The 21,731-nt window shown below is 44.5% G+C and overlaps 1 long non-coding RNA gene and 3 other non-coding genes across 4 annotated transcripts; 3 read left to right on the top strand and 1 right to left on the bottom strand.

Annotated features, from left to right (window-relative positions):
• Positions 1–2,275: 2,275 nt before the first annotated feature.
• On the top strand, positions 2,276–4,884 carry LOC114431023 (uncharacterized). The gene is made up of 4 exons (XR_003670041.1): positions 2,276–2,309; positions 3,370–3,417; positions 4,398–4,553; positions 4,799–4,884. It is a non-coding gene; the product is annotated as an uncharacterized LOC114431023 (long non-coding RNA).
• Positions 4,885–8,233: 3,349 nt separating this feature from the next.
• trnas-gcu (transfer RNA serine (anticodon GCU)) lies at positions 8,234–8,315 on the bottom strand. The gene has a single exon. It is a non-coding gene; the product is annotated as a tRNA-Ser (tRNA).
• Positions 8,316–13,537: 5,222 nt separating this feature from the next.
• trnas-aga (transfer RNA serine (anticodon AGA)) lies at positions 13,538–13,619 on the top strand. The gene has a single exon. It is a non-coding gene; the product is annotated as a tRNA-Ser (tRNA).
• A 2,026-nt stretch (positions 13,620–15,645) lies between these two features.
• On the top strand, positions 15,646–15,727 carry trnas-aga (transfer RNA serine (anticodon AGA)). The gene has a single exon. It is a non-coding gene; the product is annotated as a tRNA-Ser (tRNA).
• Positions 15,728–21,731: the final 6,004 nt, after the last annotated feature.

Here is a 21,731-nt window from a genome sequence, read left to right as displayed (position 1 = left end):
CGCAATATAAGACCAATGCATTATTATTATTATCTAGACATGGAGGACAGTGTTGATCCTAACAGGCTGATTTCACACAAGTGTGACTGACTTGGAGTTACATTGTTAAAAAGATTTCTTCTCTTCATTGTTCTCCTCTTTTTTTCATTCATTAGAGTGCTAACCATTACACCATGGAACCTCCTCTTTTAGGTAAACCTGCCTGGAAGAGAACCAGAGACATGTCTTGTCCAGATGGTCTGTCTTTCCAGAAACGGAGTCTGTCAGTGGTTAAAATGAGTGAGCTGATGTCCAGGTGTAGAACAAAGGAGCTCCTGCTAGCAGTGGTACAGTTTGTACCTACCAGCTTCAAATGAAGACAGAAGTGTCCTCTGAGGACTCACACAGCACTACAGTAGATCCTTATTATAGTCATCCATCTTGTCACATGACCTCACAACACACTGAACTGTTAGTGGGATTTGAACCCACACTATCAACAACAAATTTGGAACACCTTTTCCCCTCTCATTGATCCTCACCAATTATTAACTTCTTATTGATTCTTGTTGTCCATTGATTCATTGATCAATCAGTGACATCATCAATACAGCAAAGCTGAACTTCATGTGGTTCATTAATGCCAGCCTCTTATTGGTTGTTGCTGGTCATTAGATAAAGAATGACAGACCTATAAAAGGCTGAACTTTTCTTGCTGAACCTTCTCTTCCCTCCAGCCAACCCTTCATTCAGGTACTTTTACTGCCATAAGCTGTTGGCAAAGATAGGACCACTGTCCTCTATGGACTAGACTGATACCATCAAGGCCACAGCAACAGTAACTGTAATGTGAGGAACTGGGCCTGCTCATCTGACAAAGATTGCTGAAGGTAAACCTGTTTTATATTTGGAACGATCTTTATATGTCTTTAATGTAGTGCTGACTCTGCGGATGAAGGCCCCAGTCGAGCTGCCTACGGCTCCAACACAAAGATGTGCAGGCAGCGTTGGTGCGGTGGTCACCGCTGCAGAGGGCCAGCAGATACATGAGACTGCAAGCAGGTAGGAGACTGGCTACATGTTCTTTTACATGAAAGAGTGGACTGCTGATCGACACACTTGGCCCGCTGTGAGTGCCACCACGACAAAGATATATTTGGCTGTCTGAAGCCACTCATCCAAGTGCTGCAACCTGAAGCTGAGGCTGGACACCATTGGCTGCTTGGGCGAGGAACAGGATGTCAGCCAGCTGGAAAAACAAGCACTGGCTGAAGGACTAAACATCCAAAAGTGCCAAATTGCTGGAGCAGATTCCATTGGTGGAACTTATCATGAGGTGGAGTCCTCAACACACAGTAGAAGAGAGATCCCACTAGCAACTAAGAAACAGATAGTCAGCTACCTACAGAAACTGGAGAGGGATCAAATAATCAGCTGTCAGCTCTGCTTCCAGCTTTATCCAGGCCTGTATGGACTCCAAGATACACCAAGAAGGAGTCTCCCTCAGACCCATCATCAGCAGCACAAACTCAGTCACACAGAATGCGGTTAAGCACTTGACATCCTGACATCCTGACACCACACTGCACTCTGTGTTCGACTAGAACAGCCTTAATGCACCATTCTGATATGGATTGCTTCTGCCTCATATAGACCCTGGTGGGGAATAGTTTATCCATTCCTGATAAAGCTCCCGATGAGACAACACCTCGGCTGCCCCGCAGACGGCGCAGCCCCTGCTGAATGCCTCTTTGTTTATTTGATGTAGCACTATTCCAGGGTGTATCTTTCTGTGCCTTAATCTAACGTCCATTGTGAGCACATTCCCAGGGGCCATGCCGCTCCTGAGTGTGGCCCAGATCCTGTCCCCCCCGAGGCCAGGGAAAACCCTCCTCCACGCCTGGTCAGCCGCTGGTGGTCTCCTCTTGTTCCGGACGAAGATGTGATACAACCCTTTTGTTGGGATGTCTTGTAGGTTTTCTGGTCCTGTCGGGTATAAAACTCACAACAGAGTGGATTAGTTGTTCCTTGCTGCCTTCTCCCCCTCAGCAACCGTAACCAGCGCTGAGGGACAGAGGCAGCCAGTTTATCACATACATCAACAATGTTGCCTTTTCTGAAAACTATTCTCCCCCTCCTTAGGATGGCCAGGATCCCCGCAGCTTCTATGCCACCGGCCGGGTAGACAATGTCCCCGAACCGGACTAAGTATCATGACGTCATGGGCGACCTGATTCATGTTAGACCTCCACAGGGAGCTGCTGATGGCTTTGTTAATGTTGCTCTCCTGCTGTGGGGACAGAGGACAAACAGCCAGGACATGATTCATGGTAGACATCATTAGTGAATTGATTACAGTTATTTTTCCCTTTATCCCCATCTGTCTCTGCTTCCACAGGTTAATTATGTTCTTGATTTTTCCTGTTAAAATGTCCCAATGTTTTTGGTTTGCTCTCCCTTCATCTTTCCCCACCCACACCCCCAGTATCTTTATTTCCTCTCCCGCATTCTGAAACCCCCATGTGTTGCGTGTGCTTTGTGCTCCCCCACACATCATTATTTGTGTTTTATTAATATTCATTTTTGCACCCGATGCTTTACAAAAAGAATCTATCGTGCCCATCACCTCATTAACACTATCTTTATCTACCACCGTGGCATTTGTGTCGTCTGCGTACTGCACAATCTTGCAGCACGCAGACTCTCCCACTCTAATCCCTCTAATATTTACATTTCGCTTCTGCCAGAGGCTCTGTCACCAGGGTGAAGAGCATGGCAGACAGCGGACAGCCCTGTCTGATCGATCTGCTCAGCGGTAACGCGCCCGTGCACGCGCCGTTTATTTTGACGCAGCTGGTGGCTCCGCTGTACAGTGTTTTGATCCAGTTAATGTACCGCTCTCCAAAGCCCAGCCTCTCTAGGACTCGCCATAGAAAGGTGTGCTCCACACGATCAAAAGCTTTTTCAAAATCTACACTCAATAAAAACCCCCGTTGTGCACATGTGTTTGACCAGGCATCTGACGGCCACGACAGAGTCAGAAATGTCTCTGCCCGGCACGCCATGTGCCTGTGTCTCACCCACCACCTCCTCAATGACCCTTTTCAGCCTGTTTGCTAAAATGTTCGCCATTATTTTATAATCCGTATTCAAAAGACTTATCGGTCTGTAGTTTTCTTGTTTTGTTTTATCCCCTGTCTTTTTATACACTATTGTTATTATTCCTTTTGCAAAATTCTCCGTTGTTGTTTTTCTTCTTTCTATTTCGTTGAAATAGGATGGGGGCCAGGTTAGGACTGAACGCTTGGTAAAATTCAGCTGTCAGTCCCATCCTGGGCTTTTCCCCGTATTCAGTGATTTTATGGCTGTTGTGATTTGTTGTATTGTCAGGTCGGAGTCACAGAAGGCCCTGTCTGCTTCGTCCAGCTTTTTCTCCAGGTAATTTATATTTTTTTCCCTTTCGTCCTGATCTGTTGCTTCAGTTTGAAATAATTTGCCATAGAAATTCTGCGCCGTTTGTAAAAATTTGCCATAGAAATTCTGCGCCGTTTGTAAAATCCCTCCCAGATCCGTTATTATTTCCCCCTCACTGTTTACTATCGATTTTATAAAAGGGTTTTCTTGTTTTCGTTTTTCCAACCCCAGAAAGTAACTTGTAGATTTTTCCCCTTCCACTAGATATTTTGCTTTTGCTCTTATTGCCGCTGCTTTGCATTTGTTGACCGTAAAATTGTGCAATTTTGCCTGCGCTGTTGCGAGTATGATTGTGTTTCGATCCGGATTTTCTTCTATTTTTTTCGTATTGATTTTTATTATTTCTAATAATTCGTTCTATTCCTGTTGTTCCTGCCACTTTTTGTTTTTTTTTATCCTATTTTTTACACCCTCCCACCATTTCAATAAGTCTTCGGTTTCCGTTATTTCATATTTTATTCGTTTAGAAAAGAATTAATCTTTATTTTGAAATGTTCATTTTCTCAGATTTTATTGTTTAGAACCCACAGACCGCCGTTTCTGGGCCTGCCCGCTCCTCTCATGCGAACCTGAAGCAGGGAATGATCGCTGTCCACCTCTGTGACTACTCCAGGAGACGCCAGCACCAAGTCTATTCGGGATTGTCTCAGCTTCCCCCGCACCAGCCCCCTGGAGTAGTCCCGACCTCCCGGGTTTAGCATAAATCTATTAAATTATATTCCGACATTAACTTTAGTAATTCTTGTCTGCTCATATCACTCTTTAATTTGTTGTTATTTATATTTACTGTATCTTCTGTTGTCATTATTATATTAAAATCCCCAATTATGATGCAATTCCCCGATACCCATTTACTTAGTTTTTCCCATAGTAAATCTTTCCTTCCCTTTTCATCATTGTTTCCATATATATTAATTACTTAGATCCTTGCTGCCTTCTTTCAGGTCCACCATGACCAACCGGCCCCCGCCGTCGGTGTGCACACAGGCCACATCGTGAGGGAGGCCCGGTTTGATCCGCACAGCAGCGCCCGCTGCCAGAGAGGGTCCAGGGGCATAAAATATTTCTCCTCTCCAAATGTTCTTTACTTGACTTAATAGGTCTGTGCTCCACCTTACTTCCTGCATACAGAGAATATCCGTGTGTGTGTTGTTTGTTATATCCTGTATTTTCTCTATTGTCCTTGCGCCAGAAATGTTTAAAGATGTGATAGTGATCATGGCAAGAAGAAAGGTGGAGGCAGACCTCAATGTAACAGTATCATTTCTTTTTCCTAGCATGCCTATTCTGTTTTGCTTCCTGCATCTTTTTTTCTATATAATTTCTGCCCTGCCTCTCTCTCCAGGTCAGAGTCGGAGGAGATCACCCTATGTCCCAGGAAGGCGGGCACAGAGACGGCTTCTCTTGCCCTGGCTTTTTCAGCCAGCAGGGACTTACTGGAGCGAAGGGTGAGCTTCACAAAACTGTCTTTCATGGTGCTTTGCCCAAGCTCCTGGGAGCCGGCATATAGGCTAATGTCATCCAGGCTGGATCCCAGTGACAGAGCCTCTTCACCACCTGGCAGCCTCCGGGCAGGGCTCTTCACCTCCCCTTCCGGGTGCGCTCATTTTTTTTATATGCTACAGGATCCGGGGTAGGGCCAGACTCACCGCCCCCTTCTGGGCAATCCCTCACGATTATGGAGCCAAATCGGGGTCATAAATTTTGTTAACCTGAAAAAATAAAATTCATTCAAACACTAAAACTTGAAACTGAAAATTTATGTTTTGATGTTGATTTTTTTCAGCTCAAAATTTTTTTTAATCAACTTTGAAATTCTTTTGAATAAATAGTTTATTTTCAGGTTTCATGTCAATAATTATTTTCATATTTACCATTTTATTTTTTAAGTTTCAGAGTTTTTGTTTTCAGATTCAAATCTTAATTTTTTACAGTTTCACATCTTGTGTCTTCAGGTTCAAATCTTTTTTTCAGCTTCAGATTTACTTTTCAGGTTCAAATCTTTTTTTCGCTTTCGCCTCTCCTTTTTTCACCTTTGAGGTTTTGACCCCGATTTTGCGGGGGGGGGGACATGGGTGTGGCCTGCTGAGTGACAGCAGGACAATGATGCTGAGGCAGAGCGCGCTCTGGGCTGAGGCCTTAGCTCGGCCATGGTGCCTTCAGGGAACATCGGACGTGTGTCCGTTAAACTCAACATGCGCTATCTATCGTATTGACGTGACTGGCTGCAAAACACTGACACCAGGCAAAGTTGTAGACAGTGTCGCATCAAAAGGGAGAATATTAATAATTTGTGGAAGCGATAAGACGCTAAACACATCATGCAGGCCTCCTGGCGGACCCTGAAAGGAACTGTCGGCTGGCTGTCACTCTCTTCCTGCTCTGTGCACCAGAGAAGTAATAAGCGTCAGTGCTGAGTTACAGCAAGAATAAATACATCATCAAACATGGCAATTACTGCAGGTTAGATTTGCTAAAACCAACAAGGGCAGCGATGCTACACAGCCAGTTAGCACTGAATCTTTATTATGACTCTTCACATCACCAGACACCTACCTGCTCTACTTTAGTCTGAACACCAATCATACTGTATGTAAGACCTGGTCAAGGACAGTAAAGCTCTGTTTATTGACAACATATAAATGTTTATTGTTTACTGATTGTCAGGTCAGAATTCAAATCCTGAGCCTTGAGCAGACCCATCAGCTGCTGGACCAAGTCTGACCTCTGACCCCCTCACCATGGTCCTCCTGCAGCAGGTGCAGCCAGCTGTTGTTTCTGAGGGAGCTGCAGGCTCAGATGATGCTGTGGCCAACCTGGTGACTGGTGCATCCTCATGCTGACACACACAGGCCTGTATAGAAGGAAGGCGCCCCACACCTAGAACTGGCCTGTTATCTCTTCAGGTTCTAACATGTTTGGTGCTTCACATGAGAATAAATATCTGTTCATTTAACAACTGTAACTGTGTTTGTTGTCTATTACAGAAAACATTCAGTCTTTGTTATTTTAAAAAGCTGCACAAATAATGAAAACTGGATATGTTGGCAACAGTTTACTGTATTTGGATTTAAATAAAATACATAACATATATATGAACAAAATCAGTGATCATTATTATCACGTGCTGTCCTCAGGCAGGTGAAGACTGGTCTGGTGCAGCTTCTGGCCATAAGATCACAGAGCTGTGGAGAGAATATCACAATTACACAATGTACAGTAATTACAGCGAGACATAAAGAGAGCAGCAGTAAACTGAACAATGATGACAGCAGCAGGTCTATGACAGAAGATGCTGCTCTGCTCTGTGAGAGTCACACTGAGTCACACAAACAGAAGCTTCTGTGGTTGCCTGGCCTCACAGCCAGAGAACAATATGCCATTCTTGTAAACACCTTTTATCCTATCTTGAGATCCCATAAAATCATGTCCTTCCCTAACTCTGCACCAATGGGGTCAGCTCAACTGATATTTAGTTTACCTTATTTGGTAATGGTTAAACCTGAGAGTCAGGAGAAAACAGAAAGAAATAGCAGGGGGTCCCCTTTTGTCAGTCGTAAACCTAAGTTGAAGATAAGTTCTCCAGGAGAATGATCACTGTACCATACAAGTGACTTTATGACGCCCCATAAAAGCTTACACCTCTTCCCCCATGTAAGTTCACTTTAAGTCCTAACATCTCATAAGCTGTGGGTCAGATCTGGAGGTGACCAGGAAGACAAACTCACAGGAAAGGTGGGTCGAAAAATGGGGTCATGGGGATGAACACATTCTTTCAATCAAGATCTGGATTTACAACCTTAGCTTGATATCAACCAGAGCTGTCTCCAAAGAGCAGACAACAGCTAACAAAGGAAATGAAATTCAAAGTCTATGAGAAGTAGGGAAATGACACACTTCTCAATACCTTCAGTATACCTGTCTTCCTTTGATCTTCTGTAAAACTTACTTAACACAAAAGTACTTATAAAACACATTACAGTAATATGCATACAGAAATGAAAACTTCATGTTAGGGACACACTTCTAGATATGTGGACCCACACCACATAACAACATCATGCAAAATAAAATCTTTCACCTAACACCCTCCCTCCTAAAATGCAGGCTGGAGGATGCGGGCATCGACCCCGCTACCTCTTGCATGCTAAGCGAGCACTCTAACATTTGAGCTAATCCCCCATGTACAAACAGTCAATTGCAAGTCAATCAGGACTCACTACTCTACATGAAGTATACTAGTGAAGTATTGGAAGCATCAGACTTTTAATCTGAGGGTCCAGGGTTCAAGTCCCTGTTTGGGCAGAACACTTTGTACTCCCTCTTGCTTGTACTCCCCTTCCCTCTCTGTTAATGTGCTTGGACAGAGCTCTGTGAACAGCCAGCCTCTTTGTGTCTTGCCCTTCTTGTGCAAGGTGTCAATGGTCGTCTTTTGGGCAACTGTCAAGTCAGCAGTCTTCCCCGTGGTTGTGTAGCCTACAGAACTAGACTGAGACCATTTAAAGGCCTTTGCAGGTGTTTTGAGTTCATTATCTGGTTAGAGTGGCTCCAGGTGTCTTCAATATTGAACCTTTTCACATATTCTCATTTCCTGACCTACTGAATGTGGGTTTTCCATTAATGACTACAGCTGGACCAATGCACAGACTGTGGACTTCTCCATAGACTGATCTGTGTAGATAGGACACCAGTATTACTGTCCAAACTGTCTGAAGTTGGAATGTTTATGACACCATCAACTGATGATCCTGTGTCAGGACGTTGACCTTAAAATATGAAACGACGAGGATGGGATTCGAACCCACGCGTGCAGAGCACAATGGATTAGCAGTCCATCGCCTTAACCACTCGGCCACCTCGTCTGTCTGACCAACATGCGTTCACGGCTTCGAGCGAAAATACGCTGCAAAACTTGTTTCATGGTGTCTTTTCTCTGCATATTGCTAATATTAAGTTAAATGTTTGGTTACTGTGGTTAGTGCAGTGTGTTGTGACTGAAAGTGTAATAAGGAGAGGCCATAGATGATGAGTGCTGTGTTAAAGCACACTGTCATCACCTTGGTAGCATTAATATGTGGGACAGCCTTTTTACTAATTGACAGATGTAGTTCTTGTGTGTGTTGTGTTTTGCTCTGCTGCTTCTGATGCAAATGTGTGCTTCACTCTTTCATCACTGGCAGTTTATACGATTTAAATCAGGTTGAGAGACTGGTGTTTATAGTAAGTGTGTAATGTGGCTGAGGGACAGACTAAAGCTGTGAGAATGCACCTGCTGCTTGTTCTTGGTTTGTGCTGACTTTGCCTCTATGCTGCTTCAGACTTGTTTTTGTGTTATGGTGTTCATTACATTAAGCAGTGAGGCTGGCTGTGTCCCATTTCAGGGTCTGCATCCTTCGGAGGACGCAGCCTACGCGGTCTCAGGAGGCCGCGTCCTCCTGAGGATCCTCCGGAGGATCCTCCACCGTTGGTAAATGGGACGGTCTGGCCTTCAAAGCACTTCCTGATTGTGGCGCGACGTCATAAATTTTGCCCCGGGAAAAACAAAAGCAGCGACAGCGACACAACACGGACTAGACAACAAGCGGGACAACAGTGTGGATTTAGACATTTGGAATATTTTAATATATTTATTTGTTGTTGGAGGAAGAGGAGAGGCGGCTCCAGCGGCAGCAAAACCGGTGACGGCTCATTTTCTTCAGGCTGGGAGAGCGCAGTGGGGAGGTGACGGTAAGCTGCTGTTTAACCATATTATTGATCATAATTAATATACCGGTTACTGAGCAAACGCTAGATATATAACCAGTAGACAAATATGATTAAATGTAATTTATATTTGATTCAATTGTAAGACTTGATACAGGGTCTGTTTGTAATTTTAATACTTTAAATTAAATAGCTAAATGTGTACGAACCCTGCAAATAACCCTGAAAGCACTGCTTTAATGTGTCATTAAGCATCAGGTCTGTCACTACACCAGAGAATTACTGCTGGGTGGAGGAGAGTGGGGCTCCCTGCAGGACCAGCTGTCTGTCCTGGAGGAGGTGTACTGACCATCATCACCTTTGGAGGGTGAGGATACATATTTTATAGCTTTTCATATTTTAAGCTGCGTTGGAAGCCGCTCTGTTGAAGTTATTATTTTTATTTTTGCCCTTTTTAAAAACATCTTTAGTAACATGGCAGCCGCCGATCGTCAGCTCTGCAAACCCTGATGGACGATGTGGTGGACAGAGGAGACAGACACCCCCCTCCCCCAGATGATGTCCCACTCACAGCCAGAGGACTCCAAGGTCTTCACCGTGGCATCATCCAGTCCAGCAGCACCAAGGACTCCTGCTCAGCCAAACATTTATATATATGTTCTTTGTGAATAGTATTTTCTGCTGATCTTTTATAAATAATAAACTGTACATTTTCATAATGCCCACTGGTAAATAGTTAGAAATGTTCAAACTGTGTCTTTGTAAATATTGTACATAACAGAACAATAAATGATTTACTGTGGTCACTGAGAAGTTGTTCAAAAGTTTACTTAAATTATAAATAGGTGATGAAACACATAATGTAACAAGGTTAGAAGAGTTTAAGAACACAGAGACAAGAACGATTTAATATCATCCTTTAATTTAATAAGTAACATTTAAATAACACAGAACATAAAATCACTGCTGTCCACATCCTCTGTATGAGCTGAGGTCTGTCCGTTCTTTCTCTGCTCTCTCCCCCTCTCTCTCCCTCCCTCTCCAGCCTCATGTCCTCCGTTATCAATTGTCAGGTTTCTTCTGTTTCTCTCTGCTCCTCCTTCAACAAAATGCCAACAGGCAGAATGACCGTTTGATATAATAACGATAATATTGCTCCTCACGTGAACTATACTTTATACTGTACTACAGTAAACAGTCCAGAAACAACATTCAATCAAAGCGTTTAGTTTTAGCGCCTCGTATCAACAGGACGTCATGTTTGTAAATATGAAACTCATTTTTTTAATGCCACTGTCACTACTAGCATTTTAAAACTCTCGAACTACTGCTCTTTACTTACATTTAAATGTGAATTCGGCACTCCTGCCGGTGCCGCTGCCGCTCGCTTGGTCCGTCATTGTACTATTGGACAAAAAGTAGGCCCGCAAAGCATTGTGGGATATTTAAGGCCACGAAGGATGGTAGCGATGCGTCCTCCAAATTCAGGCAAAAGGAGGACGCATTTGGAGGACGCATTTGAAGGACCCTTCGACTTTTGGCGAATTGGGACAGCCTTCGCGCAGCTTTGTGACGTAAGCGGCCTTAAAATGCGCACTCCGAAGGATGCAGACCCTGAAATGAGACACAGCCGCTGTCTACAGAAGACGTGATCTGAACTTTGTCAGTCATGGCCTCTGGCAGCCATTTTGTCTTGTGCTCCCATGTCAGCCATTTTGTTTCTGTTAGGTGTTTATCAGGCTTACAAAATGGCTGACAGATGACTGTGGATAATCAGCTGCCTCTTTGTAGTAGTAACATGGATGCTAATGTGTGGGTTAGCCTTTTTTAGCTCATTGACAAATGTGGTTGTAGATCGAATCATATTTTCTTACATCCCAAATAACGCTGTAATCCGACCCATATTTACAAATAAATGTCCCTTCAGTCCCAATCAAAAAGTAACAGGCAAACAGACGAACAAACAAAAAACTCCTCCTGGTGAACCCCACGCGGGATCCTTGTCCATAAAAAAATGGTTATGGTCCGTATTTTGTTTTTTCGCATCACGGGTCCCTCTTACTCTCCCCGTTTTCCCGTTTTCCTTCACCTGTCTGCCACCGCTGTCCTTGGCGTCTCTCCTCCCCTGATGACAGTCCTTCGTCTCCTTTCACCCACAGCATGTCAGCTGGCAAAATAGATCACCCGACCCCCGCTGTCCTCACAACAATATAAAATAAAATATTACAAAGAATGCCGTCGCCTTGAGCGGCCTTTCTCTATAGGTAATAGGCATTAAGGGACAATGTTTATTTACAGGAAGACATTTCTATATGGCAATACACCATAAAATCTAAATAAAAACATTACTTATGTGGTAGTGCTTAAACGTGGGTGGAAATACTTTGATTCTCAGGTTTAAAACACTGCACCTTAAATAACATTAGTAAGCACCGAGTGGCAAAACAAAATCCACTTTGTGTAACGGCTGTAACTCAACAAATCTATCAATCTATAAAAACGTCAACACAGTACAAGAGTTTACATGACACACAAACGTAAACTAGTGTCACACGGCACTGTAGCAAGTGTTTAATTACCGTACCGACTGTTTTTCTCGCTAGCTAGTGTAGAATGAATGACGACCGGTATGCGCCATACTGATTCTCTGCTCCAACATTTGTCCACCGTGATTGGTCAAATGTTGGAAATGTTGGACAGTGGGGAAGAAATCCGCTAGCTGATTGGGCGCACCTCCAGCAATTGAAGGCTTGTGATTGGCTCTTGTGTCCAACATTTTCCAACATTGTACGGACGATCCTTCGCCAGCTGGCGTTCAGGTCGCAGTCTCCACTGGAGGCGTGGGTTCAAATCCCACTCCTGACAGTTCTGTTTATTTCCTCTGGAGGGGAAATAAGTAATCATTTAAATAATTTATCCTCTGGAGGGGAAATAAGTAATCATTTAAGACATTGACTGACTTAGATTCTAACCCAGACCACAGAAGCCAATTGGATGATTTCATCTGATATGATGAGACATTACACCAAACCTACAGGGGTTCTTCCTGTTTTTTCCTGCCACTGTTGCCCTTAAGGAGGTTCAGTCTCTGGCTCTGATTGGATGACGTCACAGGCTGCTGTCAGGTTAGGGATTTAAGTCCGGAATTTTGTCTACCATTCTGGAATCCTGTCTACCATTCAGGCATGGATGGATGTCTATTCTGGTATGCTGCCGCTCGTTCTAGATTTCTGCCTTTCAATCTGGAATGATTTCTTTCAATCTGGAATGCTTTTCATTCCAGAATGCTGTCTTGCTGACTTTTGTCCCGGAATGTTGCCTTCCATGTCGGAATGCTGACTTCCATGACGTCACAGGCCGCTGTCGGGTTAGGGGTTTAATTCCGGAATTTTGTCTACCATTCCGGAATCCTGCCTATTATTCTGGAGTGGGTGGATGTCTATTATGGTATGCTGCCACTCATTCTAGATTTCTGCCTTTCATTTGGGAATACTTTCTTTTATTCTGGAATGCTTTTCATTCCAGAATGCTGTCTTGCTGACTTCTGTTCCGGAATACTGACTGTTATTCGGGAATTCTGCCTATCCTTCCGGAATACTGATGTCTATTCTGGTATGCTGCCACTTATTCTAGATTTCTGCCTTTCATTGCGGAATTTTGACTTTCATTCCGGAATGCTGTCTTTCATTCTGCAAATGTGCTCTTCATTCTGTTATGCCGATGTTTGTCCCGGAATGTTGCCTTCCATTCTGGAATGGTAACTTCCATTCCAGAATACTGGACCTCATCTCAAGGCATCACAATAGTCAGAATGATTCATTATGTGGTGACCATGAATGCAGATGAAAACTCTCATCTCTGGCTCAAGACTTGTTGAGATAGCACAGAGACACTCTCAGTCTGTCCACATCAGTGTCAGTGAAGATTTCAGATTGTTTAAATAGAGAAGCAAGAAAACAAGTCAGCCTTATCTTTCACAAAAACACATGACAATAACATGTGAGAAAGAGAGTTTTATGTTCAGTGCTCCCCCTGCTTGTTGGGACAATTGTAGAGCACCTTCCTAATAAAGTAAACAGCTTAGAATTGACAGTGAAGGCTTGTAGTCTCAAACGACCATGTGATTGTGAACACAGCCGGCTTGGAAGCAATTCAACCTGTGCCATGTTGGCACGTGAGTACTTGCTCAGCTGTCGGCAACTTTCTGTGATAGCTGCCTGTCAAACGGAGACTCTGGTCGGCGCAGATTTACCTGCGAATGAAATGGAAAACAAGTAAAGGAGCACCAACACCAATCTGGACAGGACAAACTGGACAAGACCATGCACTCATGGACAGAACCAACCTGGGTCGTCAGACTCTTCATTGTTACCTTTTGCCGGTTGTTGTGGCCGAGTGGTTAAGGCGATGGACTAGAAATCCATTGGGGTTTCCCCGCGCAGGTTCGAATCCTGCCAACAACGGTTTTTTTTCATCTCCAAGATCACTTTATGCCCCATCCATCGTTTACACTTAACAAGTCTGATGTGTTAACGAGCTCTATGAAAAAGTTCATCTTGACCAGCCAGAGTGCTGCCATTTATATTGACTGTCTGAGGACCAAACCCTGGCACAGTCCACCTGACACTTCCAAAAACTATCATTTTAAAAACGCTGGACCGAGAGCAACTGGTGTGCAATGAGGAGGCAAAGGATAAAACGTCCCAGCACATTTCAAACCCAGTTTCACCCTGAGGCAGAGACTGCTTCACCTTAAGGACAAAACACCTGGGAAAGGCAGATCTCAAGGTACTACAATAGTCAGAATGATTCATCATATGGTGACCAGATGAAACATCTCATCTCTGGCTGTCCGCATCAGTGTCAGTGAAGATTTCAGATTGTTTATTAAGTGTTCATCCTTGAGCTTTTCCAAACTTGTTGTGGACAGCACACTTTTCATGTCAGGATGGCCAAGGCGCTGCGTTCAGGTCGCAGTCTCCACTGGAGGTGTGGGTTCAAATCCCACTCCTGACAGTTCTGTTTATTTCCTCTGGAGGGGAAATAAGTAATCATTTAAATAATTTATCCTCTGGAGGGGAAATAAGTAATCATTTAAAACATTGACTGACTTAGATTCTAACCCAGACCACAGAAGCCAATTGGATGATTTCATCTGATATGATGAGACATTACACCAAACCTACAGGGGTTCTTCCTGTTTTTTCCTGCCACTGTTGCCCTTAAGGAGGTTCAGTCTCTGGCTCTGATTGGATGACGTCACAGGCTGCTGTCAGGTTAGGGATTTAAGTCCGGAATTTTGTCTACCATTCTGGCATGGATGGATGTCTATTCTGGTATGCTGCCGCTCGTTCTAGATTTCTGCCTTTCAATCTGGAATGATTTCTTTCAATCTGGAATGCTTTTCATTCCAGAATGCTGTCTTGCTGACTTTTGTCCCGGAATGTTGCCTTCCATGTCGGAATGCTGACTTCCATGACGTCACAGGCCGCTGTCGGGTTAGGGGTTTAATCCCGGAATTTTGTCTACCATTCCGGAATCCTGCCTATTATTCTGGAGTGGGTGGATGTCTATTATGGTATGCTGCCACTCATTCTAGATTTCTGCCTTTCATTTGGGAATACTTTCTTTTATTCTGGAATGCTTTTCATTATAATATATAATACTGACTGTTATTCGGGAATTCTGCCTATCCTTCCGGAATACTGATGTCTATTCTGGTATGCTGCCACTTATTCTAGATTTCTGCCTTTCATTGCGGAATTTTGACTTTCATTCCGGAATGCTGTCTTTCATTCTGCAAATGTGCTCTTCATTCTGTTATGCCGATGTTTGTCCCGGAATGTTGCCTTCCATTCTGGAATGGTAACTTCCATTCCAGAATACTGGACCTCATCTCAAGGCATCACAATAGTCAGAATGATTCATTATGTGGTGACCATGAATGCAGATGAAAACTCTCATCTCTGGCTCAAGACTTGTTGAGATAGCACAGAGACACTCTCAGTCTGTCCACATCAGTGTCAGTGAAGATTTCAGATTGTTTAAATAGAGAAGCAAGAAAACAAGTCAGCCTTATCTTTCACAAAAACACATGACAATAACATGTGAGAAAGAGAGTTTTATGTTCAGTGCTCCCCCTGCTTGTTGGGACAATTGTAGAGCACCTTCCTAATAAAGTAAACAGCTTAGAATTGACAGTGAAGGCTTGTAGTCTCAAACGACCATGTGATTGTGAACACAGCCGGCTTGGAAGCAATTCAACCTGTGCCATGTTGGCACGTGAGTACTTGCTCAGCTGTCGGCAACTTTCTGTGATAGCTGCCTGTCAAACGGAGACTCTGGTCGGCGCAGATTTACCTGCGAATGAAATGGAAAACAAGTAAAGGAGCACCAACACCAATCTGGACAGGACAAACTGGACAAGACCATGCACTCATGGACAGAACCAACCTGGGTCGTCAGACTCTTCATTGTTACCTTTTGCCGGTTGTTGTGGCCGAGTGGTTAAGGCGATGGACTAGAAATCCATTGGGGTTTCCCCGCGCAGGTTCGAATCCTGCCAACAACGGTTTTTTTCATCTCCAAGATCACTTTATGCCCCATCCATCGTTTACACTTAACAAGTCTGATGTGTTAACGAGCTCTATGAAAAAGTTCATCTTGACCAGCCAGAGTGCTGCCATTTATATTGACTGTCTGAGGACCAAACCCTGGCACAGTCCACCTGACACTTCCAAAAACTATCATTTTAAAAACGCTGGACCGAGAGCAACTGGTGTGCAATGAGGAGGCAAAGGATAAAACGTCCCAGCACATTTCAAACCCAGTTTCACCCTGAGGCAGAGACTGCTTCACCTTAAGGACAAAACACCTGGGAAAGGCAGATCTCAAGGTACTACAATAGTCAGAATGATTCATCATATGGTGACCAGATGAAACATCTCATCTCTGGCTGTCCGCATCAGTGTCAGTGAAGATTTCAGATTGTTTATTAAGTGTTCATCCTTGAGCTTTTCCAAACTTGTTGTGGACAGCACACTTTTCATGTCAGGATGGCCAAGGCGCTGCGTTCAGGTCGCAGTCTCCACTGGAGGTGTGGGTTCAAATCCCACTCCTGACAGTTCTGTTTATTTCCTCTGGAGGGGAAATAAGTAATCATTTAAATAATTTATCCTCTGGAGGGGAAATAAGTAATCATTTAAAACATTGACTGACTTAGATTCTAACCCAGACCACAGAAGCCAATTGGATGATTTCATCTGATATGATGAGACATTACACCAAACCTACAGGGGTTCTTCCTGTTTTTTCCTGCCACTGTTGCCCTTAAGGAGGTTCAGTCTCTGGCTCTGATTGGATGACGTCACAGGCTGCTGTCAGGTTAGGGATTTAAGTCCGGAATTTTGTCTACCATTCTGGCATGGATGGATGTCTATTCTGGTATGCTGCCGCTCGTTCTAGATTTCTGCCTTTCAATCTGGAATGATTTCTTTCAATCTGGAATGCTTTTCATTCCAGAATGCTGTCTTGCTGACTTTTGTCCCGGAATGTTGCCTTCCATGTCGGAATGCTGACTTCCATGACGTCACAGGCCGCTGTCGGGTTAGGGGTTTAATCCCGGAATTTTGTCTACCATTCCGGAATCCTGCCTATTATTCTGGAGTGGGTGGATGGATGTCTATTCCAGGATGCTCTCATTCTAGATTTCTGCCTTTCATTTGGGAATGCTTTCTTCCATTCTGGGATGCTTTTCATTCCAGAATGATGTCTTGCTGACTTCTGTTCCACAATACAGAGTGTTATTTGGGAATTCTGCCTATCATTCTGGAATACTGATGTCTATTCTGGAATGCTGCCACTTATTCTAGATTTCTGCTTTTCATTCCGGAAATTTGAATTTCATTCTGGAATGCTTTTTATTCCGAAATGCTGCCTTTCATTCTGCAAGTCTGCTTTTCGTCCAAGCGGCTGTGTTAAGGTTGCAGTCTCCACTGGAGGACAATCCTGAGACTGAAACTGGTACACCCAAAGGATAAAACTCCCAGGGAGAAACACAGCAATATCATATATGCAGTCCAGTGCAGTGAGGAATGCTCTGATCTGAACAACCACTCCACAGGAGAATGGCTCAGCACAGGAGAGCCACCTCCTCAGGACAAAACTCAGCTGTTCACCTCCACCTCAAAGAGAAGGGACACTCCTTTCAGGACAACAATGTTCACATTTTAGACAGAGAGGAAGTCAAGGAAGCCATCTATGTTAAGCTGGAAAAACCTTCTCGAGGTGGTGGCCTCATCTTTCTACCACATACAATGCAGTGATTTCATCCATTTCCAGGAAGTTTCACTCCAAGTCACATGCTAACAGCAAGAACAATGGGCTGTCTACCAGCAGTCTCATAGTTGTTAGCCAGTCATTAGACACACCTGGCACAGGCAGCCAGATCATCACAGGTAATTATGGAAACATTTAGTGCTATTGTTTGTGAGTTTTACCCAGCTGATGAGCTGCTGTGGGATTGTATTCAGACTTAAAATTACGCATAATTATGAGCGTTGGCGCTTGAGCGACAGACGGTTGCCATATCACAGCACGAGTTTCCTGCTTCCACGATTGCCCGCCCCCTAAACTCCGCTAGTGCTACCCCTCTTTGTCCGTATTTTGAGTTTTGGCGGACGCACCGCTGCCAACATGGCGGTGATCAGAGTGTCCCAGAGCCTCCCACCGAGCTTCAAAGCGGCTCTTCAGAAACAAATGGGCGATGTCTCAGAAGCTCTGTCCATAGTTTTTACTGTTGAACTTAAAACACAACACGATGAGGATGGGATTCAAACCCACGCGTTCAGAGCACAATGGATTGGCAAACCATCTTTGAAGAAGAACTTGTTTCTGTCACAGCTTTTGCCTTAAACATAAGCATCTTGTTTGAAGACAAACTTTGACAAACATTGAAGGCCAGTTTTTGGAGTAGTTGTTTGGTTTCTCCATTGTACAGAACAGAGCATGCCTCACTGGACCGCACTGGACTGCATATATCCAGGGGTGGCAGTAAAAAGCAGCTTCCCTGAGGGGAAACTCAGTGATGCTGTAACCTCTGTTACGCTCACTTTTTTTAAAAAAAAATACTTTAATAATACTTTAATTTAAGAAGGGAAATTGCTTAAGGCTGCTGCCAAGCAGTGTCATACAATGACCAGCACTGGAGGCAATGTGGGTAAAGGACACAACCCTGCTCTACCACTGAGCCACTGTTGATGTTACCTTCCCTTCTGGACTGCTGACTTGCCAGAATACTGACTGTTACTCCTGAATTCTACGTATAATTCCGGAATACTGATGACTATTCTGGAATGCTGCTGCTTATTCCGGATTTCTGCCTTTCATTCGAGGACAAAAAAACGGACTGCTTTGTGGCTCTGTGGCACAATGGATAGCGCATTGGACTTCTAGTTAAACACAGGAGAAGTGATTCAAAGGTTCTGGGTTTGAGTCCCACCAGAGTCGAAGTGCCTTTTAACTTCCTGTGATGCCGTCCTTCAGGGTGGATACCTGTTGCAGCACCTCCTGTCCTGAGAGCTAGAAAAAAGGACTGCACTCAGACATCCCGGAAAACAGCATCGCTGCCCCCGGCTTTGTGACCGTACGAGATGTGACTGGTGTGAGCTTTTGCTTGGCACAGAGGCAGCTAATAAACTTAAAGTTGTACCTTTTTCAAATGACATGGTGAGGAGGAGAGCAGAAGATCTCTCAGCTGACATTCAGGCAAAGCTGCTGGATAGACTGCGATCATGTAAGAAATTTTCCTTTCAGGTGGATGAATCAACAGAGCAGAGCATCTCCAGTGCTGCTCAGTTGATAGTTTTGGTGTGCTATCCCCGGAAAGGAGATATTTTGGAAGACTTTCTGTTCTGTAGGTTATTGCGCAGATAAAGTCTGTCAATCCAGAGATTAAAGCGGCTCACTGTATGCTACTGAACATGAGGCACTGCTGGATCACTCTGAGGTGCGATGGCTGTCGCAATGGCTGCAGCACAGAGCTCAAACTGTACCGACCAGCTCAGAGGAGAAGAAGAAGGAGCAACATCACATCAGGAAGGCCCTGCAAACCTGTGACTATCCCAGCTGGGCTGTCATCAAAGCCACAAAAACAAGACCCACAGACAACAAGACAAAGACAACAACTGGCTGAGGAAGAACATTGTCACTGCAGAACTGAAGAAGCTACTCGGGGGAGTGTTGGTCCCACTTAAGATTCAAATTTAGGGTGTTTTCACACTTGCTCTCTGCGGCTCTCTAAACGAACGCAGATCAATAACTCAGGATTTTTTGCTCTGTTTAACTCTAACTCTGTTTTCCCTGAATGTGCAGTAATTTAACCAGAAAACACAGGAGAAAGCCGACATTCTGCTTCAAGTGAAAACTACCCAGAATTCAGTGCAGTGGAGGAGTCTGAGAGCTCTAGTGGACCTGGTGTGAACAGAAAGAGGACTAAATTACATAAAACCAGTGACCCTGACATGATTTGAACATGCAACCTTCTGATCTGAAGTCAGGCGCGCTACCAATGCTCCATGAAGCCCGTTCACAGCTTCTGCTCTTCCAAGGACTCAGTTTAGCATGACATGATCAGCTTGATGTTCATATATGTGTTACACATTATTACTAGATGAGCTGCACTGAAACATCCAAGCGACCACGTCCCAGCACATATCAGAGATGCAGAACAGATGGAACAGTCTTATGGAGTGATGGAGGCCATGAAGCCTCCTAAAGCTTTGAATGGAGCTGAAGTCATGATGCACTGATGTTTCTTATATTATTATTATCTTATTATATGTGGTTACAGACCTATGTGGGTGGGTCTGGGTAAAACTTAAAAAAAATAGCACTAAATGTTTCCATACTTACCTGTGATGTTCTGGCTGACTGGGCCAGGTGTGTCTAACGACTGGCTAACGACTATGAAACTGCCGGAGGGGGACTGGTTGACAGCCCTTTGTTCTTACTGTGAGTATGTGCAAACTTCCTGGGAATGGATGGAATCACTGCATTGTATGTGGTAGAAAGATGATGTCTGAGGCCACCACCTCTGTTAAGGGAAGGTTTTTCCAGCTTAACATAGATGGCTTCCTTGACTCCTCTTTCATACCACCTTTCCTCCCTGTCTAAAATGTGAACATTGTTGTCCTCAAAGGAGTGTCCTTTGTCTTTGAGGTGGAGGTGAACAGCTGAGTCTTGTCCTGAGAAGGTGGCTCTCCTGTGCTGAGCCATTCTTCTGTGGAGTGGTTGTTTAGTTTCTCCAATGTACAGATCAGAGCATTCCTCACTGCACTGGACTATATATCACATTGCTGTGTTTCTCCCTGGGAATCTTATCCTTCGGGTGAACCAGTCTCTGTCTCAGTGTTGTCATCGGTTTGAAATGGACCGGGATGTCATGGTTGTTGAAGATCCTGCGGAGTTTCTCTGATACTCCTGACACATATGGAATGGAGGTGTTCTTTCTCCGCCTGGTGTTGTCCTTCTTCTTGTTGTTGGGGGGTCTTGTTTTTGTGGCTTTAATGAGTGCCCACTTCGGGTAGCCACAGGTTTGCAGGGCCTTCCTGATGTGGTGTTGCTCCTTCTTTTTCCCCTCTGAGCTGGTGGGTACAGTTTGTGCTCTGTGCTGCAGGTTCCTGATGACTCCCAGTTTGTGTTCCAGTGGGTGGTGTGAATCAAACAACAGGTACTGGTCCGTGTGTGTGGGTTTCCTGTACACTTCCACATTGAGGCTCCTGTCCTCCTCAATATGTACTGTGCAGTCCAAGAAGGCCAGATTGTTGTCCTTGGTGTCCTCGCGAGTGAACTTGATGTTGTTATCCACTGCGTTGATGTGTTCTGTGAACCGTTCCACTTCGTTGGTCTTGATTTTGACCCAGGTGTCATCCACATATCTGAACCAGTGGGTGGGGGTGGTTCCAGGATAGGAACTCAGGGCTCTTCTCTCCACTTCTTCCATGTAGAGGTTGGCCACAATAGGAGACACAGGTGATCCCATCGCACAGCCGTGCTTCTGTCTGTAAAAGTTCCCATTGTACTGGAAATAAGTGGTGGTCAGGCAGAGGTCCAGCAGGTCACAGATGTGGTCTGGCGTTAGGTTGGTTCTCTCCTTGAGTGTGCTGTCTTGTGTGAGGCACGTCCTTACCATCTCTGTGGCTTCTGATGTAGGGATGCAGGTGAACAAGGAGGTGACATCAAATGAGACCATAGTGTCGTCTGGGTCCATTCGGATCTTCTCTACCTTGTTCACAAAGTCCTACCAGTGGTGTCAGGAGTTCAGCCAAGTGCTTAGCCACGTTGTATGTGACTGAGTTTGTGCTGCTGACGATGGGTCTGAGGGGGACTCCTTCCTTGTGTATCTTGGGGAGTCCATACAGGCGTGGAGTGGCTTCCCCAGGATACAGTCGAAAGTAGAGCTTGCGGTTGATGATTTGGTCCTTCTCCAGTTTTTGTAGGTAGCTGACTAGTTTCTTCTTGTAGTTTCCGGTGGGGTCCCTCTTCAGTATCTGATATGTGGCTGTGTCACTGAGGAG

Source organism: Parambassis ranga, unplaced genomic scaffold, assembly GCF_900634625.1.
Source record: "Parambassis ranga unplaced genomic scaffold, fParRan2.1 scaffold_33_arrow_ctg1, whole genome shotgun sequence".
Taxonomy (NCBI): Eukaryota; Metazoa; Chordata; class Actinopteri; family Ambassidae; genus Parambassis; species Parambassis ranga.
Note: the sequence above shows the minus strand (reverse complement) of the source record. Positions and strands in the feature narration are given on the sequence as shown.